General features: G+C 41.5%; 1 protein-coding gene across 32 annotated transcripts in view; it reads right to left on the bottom strand.

The window, feature by feature from the left end:
* The window catches only part of GBF1 (golgi brefeldin A resistant guanine nucleotide exchange factor 1), a 154,193-nt gene that overhangs the window by 91,466 nt on the left and 40,978 nt on the right, over positions 1-21,749 (bottom strand). The window contains exon 4 of one of the 32 annotated variants that reach the window (XM_074002599.1): positions 11,949-12,035. The exons of the other annotated variants lie outside the window; for them this stretch is intronic. The gene's annotated coding sequence lies outside the window, so the exon portion shown is untranslated. The remainder of the gene's footprint in view (positions 1-11,948; positions 12,036-21,749) is intronic. 32 annotated transcript variants of the gene reach the window in all.

Below are 21,749 nucleotides of genomic sequence, written 5' to 3'. Positions count from 1 at the left end.
CCCGAGTAGCTGGGACTACAGGCGCCGCCACCGCGCCCGGCTAGTTTTTTGTATTTTTTAGTAGAGACGGGGTTTCACCGTGTTAGCCAGGAAGGTCTCGATTTCCTGACCTCGTGATCTGCCCATCTCGGCCTCCCAAAGTGCTGGGATTACAGGCTTGAGCCACCGCGCCCGGCCTCCTATCCAACTTCTGTCCAATAAGTGGCCAAGAGATAAGAACAGATAATTTAATAGGAAAAACCCCAAACAGTAAAACACTTGAGAAAATGTTAGTAATTAAAGAAATGTGAAACAAATTATAAAAGCATCATCTTGTCAATTAGCAAAATTAAAGAGAAGTTAAAAAACTCCATATAGGATGCAGCATAGCTACAAAATCCACTCTACTAATGGGACTATTACTTCAAGAAAATAATTTCAAAGAAAAGCAGGCTGGGTGTGGTGGCTCACGGCTGTAATCCCAACACTTTGGGAAGCTCAGGTGGGTGGACTGCGTTAGCCCAGGAGTTCGAGACTAGCCTGGGCAACATGGCAAAAACCCATCTCTACAAAATATTAATATATAAAAATTAGCCAGGAGTGGTGGCACACACCTGTAGTCCCAGCTACTCAGGGAGGCTGAGCTTGCAGTGAGCCAAGATCACACCACTGCACTCCAGCAGGGGCAACAGAGCAAGATTCTGTCTCAAAAAAAAAAGGTACTAAATGAATAAAAGGAATAAAAAATAATATGGCATACTGATTAAACTATTAAATTATGTTTACATAATGGTAAGGGTTAGAGAAGGTAAATAGTAATTTTTGTGTTTTTGTCATTTTGTGTCTCACTCTGTTGCCCAGGCTGGAAAGTGGCATGATTATGGCTCACTTGAAGTCTTGACCTCCTGGGCTCAAGCAATCCTCCTGTCACAGCCTCCTGAGTAGCTGGGACTACAGGCACTTGCCACCATGCCCAGCTAATTTAAATTTTTTTTTGTACAGACGGGGTCCCATTATGTTGCCCAGGCTGGTCTTGAACTCCTGTGCTCAAGCAATCCTCCCGCCTATACCTGGAATATGAGGCCAGGGTTTATTTACAGCCTTAGGATATTTCCTAGGAAGCCAAAGATGCTCTGGAATTTTTGTTTGTTTTGAGACAGGGTCTCAAACACCCGGGCTCAAATGATCCTCTTGCCTTAGCCTCCCACGTAGCTGGGATTACAGGCACATGCCACCATGTCTGGCTTCCAGAATTTTTGAAAAAGTAAACTGATTCTCCATTTTAACAACCTCACCCCTGTTCCCTGCCCCACACTTCTACCCACCTCCTGTCACCAAGAGCTCAGTAAGTATATTTTCACAAGGATTTCTATTATCAGGTATAGAGTAAGGTATGTACCAAGGAGGGAAAGACATCAATGAAACTGCTCCTGTCACCAAGAGCTCAGTAAGTATATTTTCACAAGGATTTCTATTATCAGGTATAGAGTAAGGTATGTACCAAGGAGGGAAAGACATCAATGAAACTGCATAGCTGAAATGATTACCAAACACAGAGGCAGGACAGTGTCCCTGGTTAGCTTTAGGGTCTACCTATGCATTCTTCATCACTGTGGCTATCGACTTGCTTGTACTAGAAAGGTGAAGAATAGTACATAACTCCTAAGGCTTTTTTTTTTTTACTCTTTCTGAGACAGAGTCTCACTCTGTCACCCAGACTGGAGTGCAGTGGCATGATCTTGGCTCACTATAACTTCCGTTTCCTGGGTTCAAGTGATTCTCATGCCTCAGCCTTCCAAGTAGCTGGGATTACAAGCATGCGTCACCACACCTAGATAATTTTTTTCTATTTTCTGTTGAGTTGGGGTTTCACTGTGTTATCCAGGCTGGTCTAGAACTCCTGGCCACAAGTAACCCGCCCGCCTCAGCGTCCCAAAATACTGCAATTATAGGCTTGAGCCACCACACGCAGCCAACTCCTAAGACTCTTATCTGACTGGTATACAAAGGACCAGATGAATCTATCTAGTGACAAACAAGTAATTTCGTTTTTAAATCACTCCCAAGCATTAGGTCTTTATTTCATTTTGGAGATCCTGGATAGAATCCAAAAAGAGCTCATATCATTATGTATCTCAGTCTGAAAAAAACATGGACATGAAAAAATGCTCATCATCACTCGCCATCAGAGAAATGCAAATCAAAACCACAATGAGATACCATCTCACACCCGTTAGAATGGCAATCATTAAAAAGTCAGGAAACAACAGGTGCTAGAGAGGATGTGGAGAAATAGGAACACCTTTACACTGTTGGTGGGACTGTAAACTAGTTCAACCATTGTGGAAAACAGTGCGGTGATTCCTCAAGGATCTAGAACTAGAAATACCATTTGACCCAGCCATCCCATTACCGGGCATATACCCAAAGGATTATAAATCATGCTGCTATAAAGACACATGCACACATATGTTTATTGCAGCACTATTCACAATAGCAAAGACTTGGAATCAACCCAAATGTCCATCAGTGACAGACTGGATTAAGAAAATGTGGCACATATACACCATGGAATACTATGCAGCCATAAAAAAAGATGAGTTTGTGTCCTTTGTAGGGACATGGATGCAGCTGGAAACCATCATTCTCAGCAAACTATCACAAGAACAGAAAACCAAACACCGCATGTTCTCACTCATAGGTGGGAACTGAACAATGAGATCACTTGGACACAGGAAGGGGAACATCACACACTGGGGCCTATTGTGGGGAGGCGGAAGGAGGGAGGGATAGCATTAGGAGATATACCTAATGTAAATGAGTGCAGCACACTAACATGGCACATGTATACACATGTAACAAACCTGCACGTTGTACACACGTACCCTAGAACTTGAAGTATTAAAACAAACAAACAAACAAACAAAAACATGTTAACACTGTAACTCTAGTCAGTCTAGTTCATTTGCACCAAATTTTAGAGGATCGGTGGTAAATAGGTGGGGGAACCACAAAGGATTATCTGAATCCAGCTGAAGTGCTCTCATAAGCAGAAGGCTCCTTTGACCAGCTGCCATGGATGTCCCAGCAGAACAGGGGTAGAGGAGGTAGACTGATCATGCTTACTGGCTTGCTTTAGAAAAATGGAAAGTTTTTACTAGCGCTTATGGCTGAGATAACAATGGAAGAGAAAGAGAGTAACATGTTAAAGCAGTATTCACATAATATTTGCCATATACATATTGGACAATTTCAGAGACAAAGGTTTGGGAGACGACAGGGAAACAGGGCTGACTGGGGAAAACAGAATTTTTCAGATTAAAAAAAATAAATCTTTCAGTCCCAGTGAACATCTAAAAATTTCCATTTAACTTCCTGCAAGGCCAGCCTCGAAGATGACGCTCAGTGATGTCCCCAGTGATTACATCTTTATGTATCTAGGTTGGTCTGTGTGACTAATATAATATAGCAGGAGTGATGGTTACTCCTGAGGTTTACTTCTGAGGTTGGGTCAGAAAAGGAAGTGTGGCTTCTGCTCTCTCTCTCTCTCGGATCATTCACCTATGGAGAAGCTAGTTTCCATGCTGTGAGCAGTCCTATTGAGAGGCCCACATTGTGAGGAACTGAGGCCTCTGGCCAACAACCACATGAATGAACTTGGAAATGGATCTTCCAGCCCAGCCCTTCAAATGACTGCTGCCCTGGCTGACATCTCGAGAGACCCTAAGCCAGAACCACTAGCTAAGCAGCTCCCAGATTCCTGACCCTTAGAAACTGTGTGAAATAGGCCAGGGGCAGTGGCTCATGCCTGTAATCCCAGCACTTTGGGAGGCCAAGGTGGGAGGATCACTTGAACCCCGGAGTTTGAGAGTAGCCTGGGCAACACAGTGAGACCTCATCTCAAAAAAAAAGAAAAAAGAAAAGAAAATAAACTATGTGAAATATTTTATTATTATTTTTTTAATTTAAGCTGCCACATTTTGGGGAGCAATTTGCTACCCAGCAATAGATGGGTAGGAGAGGTAATTTGTTCGGGTAATTTGTTACCCAGCAATAGATAACATAATAACATAACAACAAACTAAGCAAGTTTGATGGGGAAATGTACCATTTGATATCATGATTTCATCTATTGGTTGAGAAAGAATCATCCGCAAATTAAAAGTGGTTATTGCTTATGATACAATTAAAAGCTAAATACGCCTAAAGAAGGGGCTCCAATGGAGGGAATGAATTGTCCTTCTCTTCCGACACTAATCTAAGGCTTGTCACAGCCAAAAAGGCCCCATCAGAAGAGTCCAACACAGTCCCCTCCCAGTAATTATATTACATATCCTACAGCCATAAATGGGGGTTAGTGAAGGGTAGGTTTCACATAAAAGGCAGCCATTGTAAGGGTGTTGTCTCACATCACAGCAGCCAAGGGGTTAAAGTTGAGGCAGCAAATTTATCCCCAGAGATATATGCCTAGCACAAAGCTGAGATTCACAAGATTCTCCCTGAGTTTTCCTCACCTCTAAATGCTGGAATAACTGATGCTCACTGAATTCCGATATTTGTATGAATAAAAATGAAGGGATTTAGCAAATCTTGTTCCTGCACACAGTTGTCAAAAAAAATCTGACCTTTACAACAGGAAAAAGAGGGGGGATTTAAAGATTTAAAGAAGAGGCAGTGGCTGTCTGATGTATAACAAACCTTTGAAAAATTATGAAGCAGTGAAAATCCCCTGCAGGTCCCAACAAAATGTGTCCAATTTGCATTCCAGCAAAGCTTTCCATACATACCATTTGGCTCCTGTGTGTACTTCCAGGCAAATAAATCCCGAGGAATAATCCCACTGGGACCTAAGTCTGATCTCTGATATATTACTGCTACACAGCTCCAGACCAGGCTCCACAAACTGCCTTTTTGGTTCCAAATAACTAAATCAAAGTTATCCTGATAAGCTTTGAAAACAGGGAATGCGAGGAGTGGTTTAATGAATGTTACAACTCAACCTATTATAGACCACAGTACATTAGGAGAAGAGACAGAAAGAAAGAAAAAAAAAAACCCTCATGCTTTTACATCCCCAAATCTCTCAAGGCCAAATCCAGACATACCTGTCATTCACCACACCTCACTATAAAGCCTTGTTCAAAGCCTGACTTTGATCAAATGGTTAGGATGAATTTGCAAACCCAACACCACTGTGTATTGTGGTGAGGAAAGGTGGAAAGTAAGCAGAAGCTACAATTTTCTGTTTACTTTGAAAACAGGTTCAACCCCTTTTTTTAAAGCAACCAATGGCAGCAATAAACACTAAAATGTATTCTGATTTACAATATTTCAAGGAAATACAGCAAATACATTAAATAGCAAAACAATTTTTTTTTCTAAAAGTTAGAAAAACCTACCTGTCACCATATAAACTGGAGAAAACAGTCAAGAAAAAAAGGAAGGAAAGCTACAATTCTAGAAAAAACTGAGAGAGCTGGAAGTTCCAGTGTCCTAGATTTCTGAACCAGTTTTCTCCTTTCACAAGAAGAAACTAATTTTCACCTTTCACAAGAAGAAACTAATTTTCACCTTTCACAAGAAGAAAATAATTTTCACCTTTCACAAGAAGAAAATAATTTTCACAAATGAAAACTTAATCACAATGACTACTATTAGATAAATCACAAACTATATAGATGCAAGAAGTAGAAACTGAGAGACTAAAAAAGAGAGGGGTAAGAAGAGAATGCTTAGGAACTCAATAGTTTGATGTAGAAGACATCAAAATAAGAAACCACCCAGCCACACAGTAAGGAGATGGGAACATTAGAGTTTTAATATCTGTATATAATCTCATTATAAGTAGTGGTGAAGTAACATCCAAACTCAGTTTATATAGCACCTTAAAAAGAGCCAGTCATTGATCAGGAATTAGAGTTAACTCCCTCCCCAGAAGGTTATTCTGTAAGCCGGAAGATGAGCTGGTAATCTGTAAGCAAACTGAGCTGACTGTATAGTCTATTGCCTGGTCCAGGATTCTGATGGCCAATGAAACCAGAAATACCACCATCTACTTCCAAGACCCAGAGTGTAACTGTCACTCTTCTTTTGGCAAGTCAGAATTCGACCCTGTCTAGGCAACCTGTAAAATCTGTAAAAACTGTGATGGCTGTTTATTGCAAATTTTGGAAGAAAGTAATCCTTTAGTATAAAAGCTAAAACCTCAAAACCTTATTTGGCCCAGAAGAGCCATCCAGTTATCCAGTTTCAAAAGCTTTTGAAGCTATAGTAAAACAAACAAACGAATAACAAGTGTTGGTAAGGATGTGGAAAAACTGGAACCCTCATGCATTCTTGGTGGGAATGTCATATGGTTCAGCTGCTACAGAAAACTGTTTGGCATGGCCGGACTCAGTGGCTCATGCCTATAATCCCAGCACTTTGGGAGGCCGAGGTGGGCGGATCACTAGGTCAGGAGATCAAGGCCATCCTGGCTAACACGGTGAAATCCCGTCTCCACTAAAAATACAAAAAATTAGCCGGGCGTGGTGGCAGGCGCCTGTAGTCCCAGCTACTTGGGAGGCTGAGGCAGGAGAATGGCGTGAACCCGGGAGTCAGGGGTTGCAGTGAGCTGAGATCGCGCCACTGCACTCTAGCCTGGGCAACAGAGCGAGACTCCGTCTCAAAAAAAAAAAAAAAAAGAGGCCGGGCCCAGTAGCTCAAGCCTGTAATCCCAGCACTTTGGGAGGCCGAGACGGGCAGATCACGAGGTCAGGAGATGGAGACCATCCTGGTTAACCCAGTGAAACCCCGTCACTACTAAAAAATACAAAAAACTAGCTGGGCGAGGTGGCGGGCGCTTGTAGTCCCAGCTACTCGGGAGGCTGAGGCAGGAGAATGGCGTAAACCCGGGAGGCGGAGCTTGCAATGAGCTGAGATCCGGCCACTGCACTCCAGCCTGGGCGACAGAGCGAGACTCCGTCTCAAAAAAAAAAAAAAAAAAGAAAAATATTTGGCAGATACTCAAAAAGTTAAACATAGAATTATCATATAACCCAGCAATTCCAGTCCAGGGTATATATCCAAAGGAATTGAAATCAAGTACTCAAATACATGTACACACATGTCCCTAGCAGCACTATTCATAATTTCCAAAAGGCAGAAATGGTCCAAAGGTCCATCAATGAATGAATGGATGAACAAGTTGTGGTATGCACACACAATGGAATATTATTCAGTCCTAAAAAGAAATGAAGTGCTGGCGGGGCGCGGTGGCTCAAGCCTGTAATCCCAGCACTTTGGGAGGCCGAGACGGGCGGATCACGAGGTCAGGAGATCGAGACCATCCTGGCGAACACGGTGAAACCCCGTCTCTATTTAAAAAAAAAACAAAAAACTAGCCCAGCAAGGTGGCAGGTGCCTGTAGTCACAGCTACTCAGGAGGCTGAGGCAGGAGAATGGCGTAAACCTGGGAGGCGGAGCTTGCAATAAGCTGAGATCCAGCCACTGCACTCCAGCCTGGGTGACAGAGCGAGACTCTGTCTCAAAAAAAAAAAAAAGAAAAAAAAAGAAATGAAGTGCTGATTCATGCTACAGCATGGATGACCCTCAAAAACATTATGCTAAGAGAAAGAAGCCAGACATAAAAGGTCACATATTATATGATTCCATTTATATGAAACATCCAGAATAGGTAAATTTACAGAGACAGAATGCAGATGGATGGTTACCAGGGGCTGGAGGGGAAGGGAAAGTGTGGAGCAACTGCTTAATGGGTACAGGATTTCCTTCTAGGGTGATGAAAATGTTTTGGAATTAGATAGAATACACTGTGATTGTACTAAATGCCACTATATTGTTCACTTTAAAATGGTTAATTTTATGTTATATGCATTTCACTTCAATTTTTTTAAAAAGTTCTTGAAAATGCAAGTAAAGATCCTCGTATCTCCGAGACCATCCTGGCTAACACGGTGAAACCCTGTCTCTACTAAAAAATACAAAAAACTAGCCGGGCGAGGTGGCAGGCGCCTGTAGTCCCAGCTACTCGGGAGGCTGAGGCAGGAGAATGGCATAAATCCAGGAGGCGGAGCTTGCAGTGAGCTGAGATCCGGCCACTGCACCCCAGCCTGGGCGACAGAGCAAGACTCCATCTCAAAAAAAAAAAAAAAAAAAAAAAAAAAAGATCCTCGTATCTCTAATTTGACTTTATTTTTTAAAAGTGCTTTAATAGGATATGAGCTTCCCTTCTAAGAAACCATGAACAATTACCAGTTAAAAGCCTGTCATGTCTCCTCTATAGTTTTTGTAGAGACAAGCAGGCACCTCAGTCCATAGTACAAAGGGTCACTTGGGATTCTTGCAAAAGTGAAACATACCTGGTTGCTTTCCACTCACCAAAACTGGTTGCAGAAATGTCAGTGGGCATCTCTGTCTGTATTTCCATTGGAGGCTCACTGAACCTAAGCTGCTTTAGCTGCTACAAAGTCTCCTCTCCTTGGAGACTTAAATCTATTGAGACTTTACAAAGATTTCACATTATACAAGACCACAGTAAGCAATTTCCTCCTCTTCTACCACAGCTCAATTCAGAGTTCTTTGGAAACACAGGTACTTCACTGTCTCCTGTTTTGCATTCTGAATAAGAGATCCTCCCATGTTTTTCCCCTACCTACAGGTTAAAACTTGCCAACAGACAAGATTTACTGGTAGAAGCACTTTGAATAATCATTCTTCATATTGTCACTTTGTCTTTCACATTTCTCTTTCAAATTGTTGAGGCAAAAGCATTTTCAAAGTACGAGGTCTATCCTCTAGTATTCAGTACTGTTACATATTTACAGTCATCAACAACCTCCCAGCCTCCTAGCAGAAGGCCTCAGTCACCCAAGCCCTTAAAGACTCCTGTAACTGGTGGTTTATACTTTCTCCCCTGTCCTAATCCCACTCCATCATGCCATTAAGATACACAATATTCGCAAATTTTCTAAAGCTCTTTCTCATTGTTTTGCTCATTGCTATTTCCACAGCTTCCTTTTGGAGATAAAGCCAGGCCCTTCCTGGCCTCAAGAGTTTACCAAAGAGGGCAACAGTCACCAGAGGGTCCCAAACCAGCTTCTATGCTCATAGCTACACATAATAAAAGCATAAACAGAGAATGATCCCCTTTCCCATTAATTAAAATGGCTCTACTAACAAGTGGTTGTTAAGAGTATCAATAAACTGCTTACTCTCTGTCAGCTTAAGTTGAAGTACTTTAAAAGTTACCTTTTAGGATCCAGGTACAATCTTCACTACTACTTCTCTGGGCAAGATGAGTGACTCCTTCCCTTAAGATCTTATGGTTTGTACCTCAATAGTTTCCACCACCTTGTGATAATCTTTTAATAGTATTTAGGATCATTAGTAACATGCTACTTTACCTCCTCTCACCTCTCCCCTTTACTCATCCCTCTGGACAGAGCATTCAGAGTCAGTAAGTGCCATGTCTTATTGAATTTTTAAATTTTTCTACTATCTCTTAGCACTACAGTTCTGTTAATCTCCTAACTTCAAGGAGATCTCAGAACCTCCTAATCTCAGAACTTCAGCCTACCCAATTAGACACTGGAATTTAAAAACTCTTGTCCCCAATACCAGATAGTTACCGCCACATGTGCTGGAAATAGGCTGGTTGGGTTAGTGTTCATGCTATACTCTCAGCAGACCTTCCTACTGAACCTGGTATCCAACAACAGGGACCAGTAAGCAGCCTGAAGTCTGTTGCCAGGAAACAAGGCTAACTCAGGATTTCTGCCATCAGTTCCTTTGGTAGACAGAGCAGAATCAAAGAGAAAGGGGTTTTCCCCAAATAATTGTGATTAAAATAATAATGTTAATGTGTCTCCAGCAAGACAGAAGAAAGAGTCCAGGAACAAGCTAGATTCACCTCTATCTCTTGTTCCTCTTCAGTAAATGGCCCACCTGAAGGTTAGCTATAAGTCTGCCCTTATTCACACGAAAAGCAAATAAATAACCTCATCGCCTTTTTCCAAATCATAATCACACTTTAAAAGAAGTTTTTACTGTGTAACCTTGAAAATATTACTTAATTTTTCTGGAACCTGAGTTTTATCTGTAAAAGGGGATATTAATAAAGGCACAGTCTATTTTGTGAGTTTTTGTGAAACTTGAAAAGAATACAGGAAAACTGTTACAGCCAACTGGAACGTAACGAGATGTGATGACTAAATGTAATGTGGTATCCTAGATGGAATCTTTGAACAGAAAAAGGTCATTAAGTAAAAACCTAATGAAATCTGAATAAAGTATGGACTTTAATAATGATGAATCAATATTTGTTCATTAATTGTGACAAATGTGTCATATTAATGTAAGATGTTAATATAGGGGAAACTGGACATTGGATAGATGGGAACTCCTTTACAACTTTCCTATAAATATGTTTATAGAGATAATCTATTATAGATTACATATTTTAGAGTCTAAGTTATAATATGATAATTTATATAAATATAATTTATAGATTATAATTTAGGTGCTTTATAGATTATAAAATTGAAAGGCTAGAATGAAAAACCACTTTATAAATTATAAAGTTTAGTCAATTGTAAAATATCATATAATTTAGTAGATTTAGTTTTTTATGCAGATTGTTGGTAGGTAGGTAGCTATCTTAAGTAGCTCAGATAACAGAGATCACTTGAAGAGTTAAGTCCTGGTGTGGAAGAGTCTAGCCCCCAGAAATATCCCAGCTGTTTCCTGCCAGCTGGTGCCTCATGTCTGACTTGCAATAGAGTTGATTCTCTTCATGTAATTATTTTTGCCTCTCAACCTGTCTATTTCACTAAAACAACAGTAACTTTTTAAAAAGAGGCTCTAAGCAGACAGCTGCTTTAATTTAAAACTTCAAAAAGCAAAATATAAGGCATGGGTATGATAATTTATTAGGTCAATTTCCTAACTGGCTGAAATATCTGATCTGTACTATTCCCAACTTCAAATGTAGAAACATGCAGACATCCAGAGATAGAATTCAGCAAGTGTACCCATCCCCTGCCAACTCCTGCTCTGCCCTGGAAAAAAAAGAAAAAGAAGAAAGCAAAAGTCCCAGAAGTGCAGGAAATTGTTTCTCAGACGAAAGACAACACTTCCTTTCCCAGAACAATCCATCTCCCACACTGACATCCTGCTCCTGCTATATTTACCCAACCCAAATCTGCCGATGATATACTTCCAGCTGCACTCCTGCCACATGGTCCTGTCACTCAACTGGAGCACTCAGAGGGGAATCTGTCCAGAGGACAGAGCCTAGAAATCACTACACACTAATCCATGCTTCCTCTATTGCTAGCCTTCAGAGTAAAGTGAGACAAAATATGGACAGTATTACTCCCTGTTTATTTTGGAAGTGACTGGGGAGACAAGAGGTACTTCATTTTATATAGTTGCTAATTTTGACTGCTCTCATGGTAGCCAGCGGTGGAACCTGAACAATGAAGAGATTGAAACGGGAGGTTAAAAATAACTCTGTTAATGCTAGCAATCCAAAAAACATCACTTAATAGCCTCTTCCAACCCAACCCACTAGGATCAGGCTATCAAGTCACATTACAGGGTAAAACCTTCAGTTCTAGGTAGACAGATCCAAGGAGTCAAGGATGGGACAATTTCATTCACCCCATCTCATCCTATCTCATAGTGTATTCTACTGAAAGGCAAAAACCCACACACTGGACTGGGTAAAGGTAAATGTTAGAGCTAACTCCCATTTTCCTATTTTAGTAGTTCTGTATTCTAGGTGCTTCTCTCCTACCCTTGCTTCCCCATCCCCAAGTTCTTTACTTCTGCCCCTTTCCTCTTTCTGACTCTCTAGTTGTTTCCTTTTGTCTCTACTTATTTCTTTCTTTTTTTTTTTTTTTTTTTTTTTTAAGACAGGGACTCCTCTGTCACCCAGGCTAGAATGCAGTAGTGCCATTATTACTTACTGCAGCCTTGATTTCTGGGGTTCAAGAGATCCTCCTGCCTCAGTCTCTCAAGTAGCTGGGACTACTGGTGTGTGCCACCATGTCTGGCTAATTAAAAAAAAAAAAAAATTAGTAGAGATGAGAGTTACTCAGGCTGGTTTCAAACTCCTCAGCTCAAGCAATCCTCTCGCCTCACCCTCCCAAAGTGCTGGTCATTACAGGCATAAGCCACTTTTTTTGAGGGCAAGGTTCCCTCAAAGAAACACAACTGATAGCTGATAAGGCATTCATTAGCAATGGTCATAATTATCATATCATTAGTCTATTCTCCGCAGTAATAACAGTAAAAAACCTGATTCTCAAGACACAATACTTCTTTTTCTCTCTGCTTTTGGAGGCTCAGTCATGCATCCTAATCATGCTTCAAAGGAATGAAAGGAAAGGCACAAGGAAAAACGCAGAAAAATAAGAGGGAAGGAAAGAAAAATATGATAGAAAAGGAGAATAGGAAAACGTTTCTCCTAACCTTTTCTCTCTTAAAGCTCCTGGACAATGGGCATTTTCAAACTTTATAGATTTTGTTAAAGCTTAAGTAGAAGTTCTTAATAAGGTGAATCACGCTATTAAAATAGATTTGAGAACAAAAGCTAAATATAATGATGAATTCATAGCAAATCCCACTTATTAAAAGAGGGAGTAAATTTAAAGAAAAAAATCCACTTCACATGGCTGTTGTCAGTCCAGCTTAGAGAAAAAGCACTTATGCTGTTGGTTGAGTGGAGAACAAAATCCACTGGGTGATGTGGCCACATTCTAGGAAATTACCAAGCTCCAAGTCAAGCCTCATTGAGCCAAAGCTTTTTCCAATTTTCAACTCTTTTTAGTTATTAGATTTAGACATTAAAAATATAGATCTTTAGGGTATGCAATTGTGTTTCTTATAGGAAGAGAAACAAACAGAAGCAAGCTAGAAAGACAGTTTATGTCCACCTAAGAACAAGTATTTTAAGCAACCACTCAAATTTCACCATGAATTGGTTCAGGCAAGAATTATCAATGTATGTTAGGTATTAGGGGGAAAGTTTAAAGAAGAGTATGATCTTCAAGTGTTTCCCTACAGACTGCTTATTAGTTGCAAGGGGAAATAACATCTATATAGTAAATAAATCAGATTAACATTTGACCAGATGATCAAAACTAGTATCACCAATGAACAGCAACTGCAGTTGTCATACCCTGAGAAGGACACTGTATCAGTAGTGGTATGTATTACAGATTCACGATAGACACACACCACCTGAATCTAATCATGAGAAAACATCAGACAAACCCAAAATGAGAAATATTCTTGAAATAAATAAATAAATTAGGGTGATTATAGTTAACAATAATTTGCTGTATATTTCCAAATAGCTATGAGAAGATTTGAAATGTTCCCAACACAAAGAAATGACAAATGTTTGAGGTGATGGATATCCTAAATACTGTGATGTGATCATTACACATTGTACACATGTATCAAAATACCACATGTAACCAATAAATAAGTATAATTATTATGGATCAATTTTTTAAAAAGAAAGAACACAGACATGAACTGGTCTGTAGTTATAAAAAATGTCAATGTCAGCTGACGGTGGTGGCTCATGCCTGTAATTCCATCACTTTGGAAGACCAAGGCAGAAGGACCAGTTGAGGCCAGGAGTTCCAGGCTGCAGTAAGCTACGATCCCACCACCAGACTCTGTGAACAGTTATGGAGTTACAGATAACTCCATAACTCTAAAAAAAAAAGTGTTTTTGTTTAATTTTTGCTTGTTTGTTTTCTTAATCACCCAGGCTGGAGTGCAATGGCATGATCATAGCTCACCGCAGCCTCGAACTCCTGGGCTCAAGCAATCCTCCCACCTCAGCCTCCTGACTACAGGCACACACCACCATACCCAGCTAATTTTTTTTTATATTTTGAAGCAATGAGTTCTCACTATGTTGCCAAAGCTGGTCTCAAACTCCTGGCCTCAAGCGACCCTTCTGCTTGGCCTCCCAAAGTGCTAGAATTACAGGCACAAACCACTGGCTGAAAAAATTTAAAAAAAAATTTTTTTTAATGCTAATGTCATGAAGCATAAAGAGAAGCTAAAGAACTGTCCCAGATTAAAGGAGACCAAAGAAACTAAGAAACTAAAGAGACTAAATGTAATTTGTGATCCTTGGCTGAAGGGGAAAAAAAACAAAAAATAAAAGTTTATTGACAAAATTGGAATATGAACAGTAAATTATTGTATCAATGTTAAATTTCTTGAATTTGATAATTGTACTTAAATTAGTAAGAGAATACCCTTGTTCTTAGGAAATATGCACTGAAGTATTAAGAGATAAAAGATCATGATAGGCCGGACATGGTGGCTCACGCCTGTAATCCCAGCACTTTGGGAGGCCGAGGTGGGTGGATCACCTGCGGTCATGAGTTCGAGACCAGCCTGGCCATCATGGCGAAACCCTGTCTCTACTAAAAATACAAAAATTAGCCAGGCGTGGTGGCAGGTACCTGTAATCCCAACTACTCAGGAGGCTGAGGCAGGGAGAATGGGTTGAACCCAGGAGGCGAGGCGAGCCGAGATCATGCCATTGCACTCCAGCTTGAGTGACAGAGCGAGACTGTCTCAAAAAAAAAAAAAAAAAAAGTCACGATGTATACAACCTACTCTCAAATGATTTAGAAAAATTTATTTATTTATGTATTTTTCTTTTTTTGAGACAGGGTCTAACTCTGTCACCCACGGTGGAATGCAGTGGCATGATCACAGCTCACTGCAGCCTTGACCTCCCAGATTTAAGTGAACCTCTTACCTCAACCTCCCAAGTGGCTGGAACCACAGGCACACACCACTACACCTGTTTTTTTAATTTTTTGTAGAGATAGAGTCTACCTATGGTTGCCCAGGCTAATCTCAAATTCTTGAGCTCAAGTGATCCTCTCATCCTGGCCTTCCAAAGTGCTGGAATTATATATGTGAGTCACTGTGCCCAGTCAAAAAATAATTTTATGTCTATACTTGTGTGTGTGTGCGCGCGCGTGTGTGTGTGTAAGTAGCAAAAGGACATATGGGAGACCTCTGTATTATTCCTGCACCTTTTTTTAAGTTTGAAATTATTTCAAAATAAAAATTCAAGAAAATTCACCATCTGTTCATTTGATTAAAAGTCCTGATACCAATTAGGTAAAAGGGAAATGGGATGAACTCACATTCTAAATAAAAGTAAAACCTCTGGTAGCCAACTTTTTCCTTCCCTTTGGAGCTTTTGTTAGACTACTACCAACCCAAATACTTCCCATTCTCTACCTTCACTACATGCACATCTCCCTCTGTTGCCGAGGCTGGAGTACCGTGGTGCGATCTCAGCTCACCGCAACCTCCGCCTCCTGGGTTCAAGCAATTCTCCTGCCTCAGCCTCCCTGGTAGCTGGGATTACAGGTGCTCGCACCCATGCCCGGCTAATTTTTGTATTTTTAGCAGAGACGAGGTTTCACCATGTTGGCCAGGCTGGTCTAGAACTCCTGACCTCAAGTGATCCACCTGCCTCGGCCTCCCAAAGTGCCGGGATTATAGGCGTGAGCCACCATGCCCAGCCCAGAAACATTCTTTAAAACCCCTGAAATGAAACTGATTAAGATGTAGTCTTGGCTCACTTGGAAGGATTAATGACACCTATTTGGATTCTGAGAACTGAAGTCCATTCTCCTTTGACTATTTTTCCTACAGTGCTTCTGTCCAGGTAGGCTGAACCAAGAACTTCTTTTCCCAGGCCAGAGGGAACCAGCACCCTGTCAGAGTCAACAGATTCTGGTCACAAAAAGCATTTAGCTATAGTAGGTATTAAATAATGTAACTTGGATATAGATTCATCCCAGAAAAAAAGAGGCAAAGGAGAAAGAACTGCTCTTTAAATTCAGAACACGATAAGCCATTCAAGCAAATGCTGGGTCACAGGTCTTTTTGTGGACTACATTTGTACTCCAACATCCACTCCAACTTTCTCTTTTAGAAAGTTCTTAACCACTGTAACTGCTTCACTGCCTCACCACCTCTTTCTACCCTTAAAAATCCTAGGAATACTATTCCTAAACAAGGGGACAGTCTTTCCGAGGTCCCAGTGCTCCCAAGGGCTACTTCTAGGTGCTTTCTCTGAGATTCAAAAAACAAATATATGATGAAATGTTCTATCAATTATGAAGCTAAATCCTGTCCAAAGTTACAAGGGTTTTGGTACTACTTTCCTCACATGAGACCCTTGGGCTAAAGGTAGTAGGCTGCTACTAAAAAACACTTCTGTTATTTGTGAACTAGGACTATTAGACCCTGGCTGGAGAAAAGAGCTTTCCTCATTCTCTTAGCACCTTAAGGTAAACAGCTACTAAAATCTGGTTTTGGCTGGGCGCAGTGGCTCATGCCTGTAATCCCAGCACTTTGGAAGGCTGAGGCCGGTGGATCACTTGAGGCCAGGAGGTCTCACCACTGCACTCCAGCCTGGGCAACAGAGCAAGATTCTGTCTCCAAAAAAAAAAAGTCCCAGCACGGTGAATCATGCCTGTAATCCCAGCACTTTGGGAGGCCAAGGTGAGCAGATCACCTGAGGTCGGGAGTTCAAGACCAGCCTGGCCAACACGGTGAAACCCCGTCTCTACTAAAAATTAAAAAATTAGCTGGGCGTGGTGGTGGGCGCCTGTAATCCCAGCTACTCGGGAGGCTGAGGCAGGATAATTACTTGAGACCAGGAGGCGGAGGTTGCAGTGAGCAAAGATCGTGCCACCGCACTTTAGCCTAGGCGACAGAGTGAGACTCCCTCTCAAAAAAAAAAAAAAAAAAAATTTGTTTTGCACCTCTAGACTTCAGTATCCTAAAAACTGTGTCAGAAGCCCAAGCCAAAGAGGACTAAAATGCAAAGCTGAATTTTATTAGAAAAAACAATCAGCGGCCGGGCGTGGTGGCTCACGTCTGTAATCCCAGCACTTTGGGAGGACGAGGCGGGCGGATCACAAGGTCAGAAGATCAAGACCATCCTGGTTAACATGGTGAAACCCCGTCTCTACTAAAACTACAAAAAATTAGCTGTGTGTGGCAGCGTGCATCTGTAGTCCCAGTTACTTGGGAAGCCGAGGCAGGAGAATGGCATGAACCCGGGAGGTGGAGCTTGCAGTGAGCCGAGATTGCGCCACTGCACTCCAGCCTAGCCGAGAGAGCAAGACTCCGTCTCAAAAAAAAAAAAAAAGAAAAAAAAAGAAAAAACAATCAGCCATTGATAACGTATCCTATGGTACAACTGTGGTCAGTTCAGTTCTGTGCTGCACAGACTGATTAATCAAAGGCCAACATAAAGAGACTAATCATATCATAGAACACATTACAGGTGAAATAAATTTTTTTTAACAGACTAATCAATTATAAGACATTCAAGGCCCTAAAAGCAGCTAATGAAGCTGCCATGCACAGAATTTCCAGGGTCACTGCCAGGCAGGCAGGGCTAGGGCAGAAGGTGGGGGTGGGACAGACAATGTGGACAACACCAATGCTATTCTTTTGACCATCCTAGAACCTCTTTCAGCAAACCAAAGCACACAACAACTTCCTGAGGTCACATGTGGAAACTGGCAGACTTCAAACTAGTGCCCAGTTGTCTGCTCAAATTCCAGAGCTTCTCAAATCACCAGCCCACTAGACCATAAACTATGAGAACAGGAACTGTGTCAGTCTCCTTGAAAACTAGGTCCCTAGAACCTAGTTCCGTTTCTGGCACATAGTAAGTAATCAAGAAATATTTATTGAACTTCCACTAACAGGAAAGTTCCCAGAGAAGATGCTCTTTTGGCGTCTTTCAAGGACAAATGATTCCCTCAGCCCACCGAAATGATTCAAAAGAGTGGCCACATCTAACATGATTTGTCTAAACAATCTGTATAGCATCACATAAAAGGGATAAGGTGCAAAGTGACTCATCAGTCATAATTACTTCCACAATTCTTATTTCCTTGGGGGAAGAATACTTGCTCTAATATTTTCCAGGATTAAAATGACTCAAATAGGCTCAAACTAATCTCTGCCTAGCAAAAGCTGATTTATTCAGAAACAACCATCTAAATAGAACTGTCTTACTGAAATCAAAATTGATAGGGATGAAGAATCCAGTCATTTCCAAAAGTCAAGGGGGCTAAGGTGCCTCACAGAGTCCTTCACAGAACGTCAAGAAAATGGTGAGAAGGGAACCCGGACTCAATACCCTCCTTGACTCCTTGCCCATGAAATAACATTGCAGACAGACAAATTCAGACCAGTGCTAGAACAGGAGTAAATCACAAACTTTCTACCAGGGCTTTCAAACTTTTTTGACCATGATGGACAGAAAAAGATACAGCTTATGCTGCAACCCAGAAAATACAGGTTTCTAACTGAAACAAGTTGCAAAAAACAATATTTATCCTTCTTAAGTATGATACACTGATCATTTCCTTTTTTATTTTATTTATTTATTTATTTATTTTTTAATTTTTTTGAGGTGGAGTCTTGCTCTGTCGCCCAGGCGGCAGTGCTGTGGTGCAACCTCAGCTCACTGCAACCTCTGCCTCCCAGGTTCAAGCAATTCTCCTGCTTCAGCCTCCTGAGTAGTTGGTGCGTGCCACCATGCCTGGCTAAGTTTCATATTTTTAGTAGAAGCAGGGTTTCACCATCTTGGCCAGGCTGGTCTTAAACTCCTGACCTCGTGATCTGCTCACCTCAGACTCCCAAAGTGCTAGGATTACAGACGTGAGCCACCACGCCTGGCCAGATACACTGACAATTTCTATTCTATTCTGTTTTCCCCTTTAGTTAATCCCCCTTTGGTTAATTGTACCAGAAAGCAAAGAAGTGTTCAAAGATGTCATGTCAAAAGACAAAGGAACCAGTTTGAAGGGGACACTCACTGGCCAAACTTGAAACAATGTGAGCACCAAAAATAACAATGGAAAAATAACATATTTGTAATTAATTGTAAAACACTGAATAATACTCACAAGCCCCTAGGAGGAGGCAGACCCACATTTGCCACCACTAGTGATCATTATCAATACTCACTTCTGAATCTGAAAACTGACAATTAAAGGGAATGAATTAAGCATTTACCCTGCCTTTTTAGAAGAAACTGGTTCATCCTCCAGTTGATGAGGGAAAGAAGCTCTTTACAGAGAATGCTAGCTAATAAATGTAGAAAAAAATGACAGAATTAGAAAAATCATTCTGTGACCAGTAAAATAAAAGATTCAGTCAAATAGTAATCAGTGGATGACCATTAAGTAAAAGGTTATTAGAGGACAGGATATTTATAAGGTGCAAAAATATTACTTCAAAGATTACTTAAAAGTACAAAAAGAAAAATTAACATATTTCAAAATGAGGAGATATGGAAGTCACCATCAGAAGCGAGTAACAAAACTGTTAAAATCAACAATTGCGGCTGGGTGCAGTGGCTCATGCCTCTAATCTTTGGGAGGCCAAGGCAGGCGGATCACCTGAGGTCAGGAGTTCGAAACCAGCCTGGCCAACATGGTGAAACTCCGCCTCTACTAAAAATACAAAAATTAGCCATGTGCAGTGGTGGGCGCCTGTAATCCCAGCTAACGGGGAGGCTGAGGCAGGAGAATCACTTGACCCTGGGAGACGGAGGTTGCAGTGAGTTGAGATCACACCATTGCACTCCAGCTTGGGTGACAGAGCAAGACTCCGACTAAAAAAAAAAATTAATAATTGCAGGACAACCTGACAGGATGTGCTTCCTGTGGTGATATAGTATGAAATAAGGTCGGGCGCAATGGCCCACACCTGTAATCCCTGTACTTTGGGAGGCTGAGGTAGGTGGATCACTTGAGCCCAGGAGTTCAAGACAGGCCTGGGCAACACGGCAAGACTCCATCTCTACAAAGAATACAAAAAATTGGCTGGGCATGATGGCATACACCTGTAATCCCAGCTACTTGGGAGGCTGAGACAGGAGAATCGCTTGAACCCGGGAGGCGGAGGTTGCAGTGAGCCAAGATGGCGCCACTATACTCCAGCCTGGGTGACAGAGCTAGACTCTATCTCAAAAAAAAAAAAAAAAAAAAAGGGCCAGGCACGGTGGCTCACTCCTGTAATCCCAGCACTTTGGGAGGCCAAGTCGGGCGGATCATGAGGTCAGGAGATTGAGACCATCCTGGCTAACATGGTGAAACCCCTTCTCTACTAAAAATACAAAAAATTAGCCAGGCGTGGTGGTGGGCACCTGTAGTCCCAGCTACTCGGGAAGCTGAGGCAGGAGAATGGCATGAACCCAGAAGGGAGGCAGAGCTGGCAGTGAGCCGAGATCACTCCACTGCACTCCAGCCGGGGTGACAGCCATCTCAAAAAAAAATGGAGAGAATGCCATGCAACCCATTACAGTGCTATAATTCACTAATGGAAAGCAACCTACAGTCTGAAAAACACCACTCTAGCCCAGGGCAGCTGTAATACCATATCAGCTCTCACTTCATTTAATCAATTTGGTACCAGTTTTCTTAAATGCAAAATCTCATTTGGAATGAGGCTTTCTCATTCTACATCCTCTTGTCAAGGGTCTCTCAAGTTTTAGATTTTTTTTCTTACAATAACTCACTTTACTTGAAAACAAAAAATAATCAGTGGAAAAGTCCCTGTCGGCGTCAGGGAAATTTCATTTGTCCCTCTACTTTTAGAGGATTTTTTTTCAATTCAGGGCCAATCCCAGATAAAACTGAAGTGCTTTTGATCCTTTTCTTCCCCAATGAATGTCCTCAACTACCCTTACCCTCTAGTTCCCAAGCTGCTTTCCAGGACACCTGGAAGCAAGCTGCATGGCTGAATGCAGAAAAACCTTAGCTCCCACACTACATCTGGCCCTGCCTTTCCACCAAATCATATGCCAACTTATTGCCCTCTGATGTACAGTCCATTAGGCCACTTCCTGGATGCCCCCACTTCACACTGGGCCAGAAATGCAAGACAATAATGTGAGTTCCACAAATGGGCAAGTAATTGCTCAATAAGCGTGGAACAAGGAAAGGTCAGTTGTGATCTGTGCACATGTGGCAGCCCTTCACAACTCAACCTACAGTGGTAACAGTGGTAACAGAATGCTGATGTTACAGAAGAGACATGTCATGAGAACCCAGCCAACAGAGAGCCAGAAGTGCTTGTCCATCTAAGTTCTTTAGGATCTTCAAAGGATAAAGGAAAGGAATAAAGGCCCCTAAACTGGTGAGGTGCAAAATTATCTCCTGGTTTCCTAGAGTAAAACTGAGAGCCTAAAGTAGTCATTGCTCTCCATCTATCACCCTTTCTTAATGAAGTGATCTGAGCTGAAATGATCTTATCTCCAAAATTTGCTCTATAGCCAACTAACTGATGCCAGGAGAGAAAAGACAAATGTACTCACCCTTTCCATAAACATATCTACTATCACTTCAGAAACTGGGGTATCAACTAAGTATCTATGAACATAGAGAGGAAGTCAGAGAGGGGCAAGGCTGAGACAAACTCTTCACTATCTCTCCTGATCAAAACAACACATTGAATTTCAAGCATTTGGCTTCTTCTGAAACCCTTCTGGCACTTGTCCTGAGTTTGAATAGGTGGAAAAGCAGGAAGGGACTCTGCCTGCCTCCTTGTTTGAAAAAAAAACAGCAGCTGGCTTTCTCTCTTTTTACTCATCTGACTGCTGTCATGGTAAGTTGGGTATATACTCAGAAGTTTCAGGCCTCAAGAGGTAGCTGTGCTAAAGAGGACAAAGGCAATAC

Source organism: Macaca fascicularis, chromosome 9 (genome assembly GCF_037993035.2).
Source record: "Macaca fascicularis isolate 582-1 chromosome 9, T2T-MFA8v1.1".
Classification (NCBI taxonomy): domain Eukaryota; kingdom Metazoa; phylum Chordata; class Mammalia; order Primates; family Cercopithecidae; genus Macaca; species Macaca fascicularis.
Note: the sequence above shows the minus strand (reverse complement) of the source record. Positions and strands in the feature narration are given on the sequence as shown.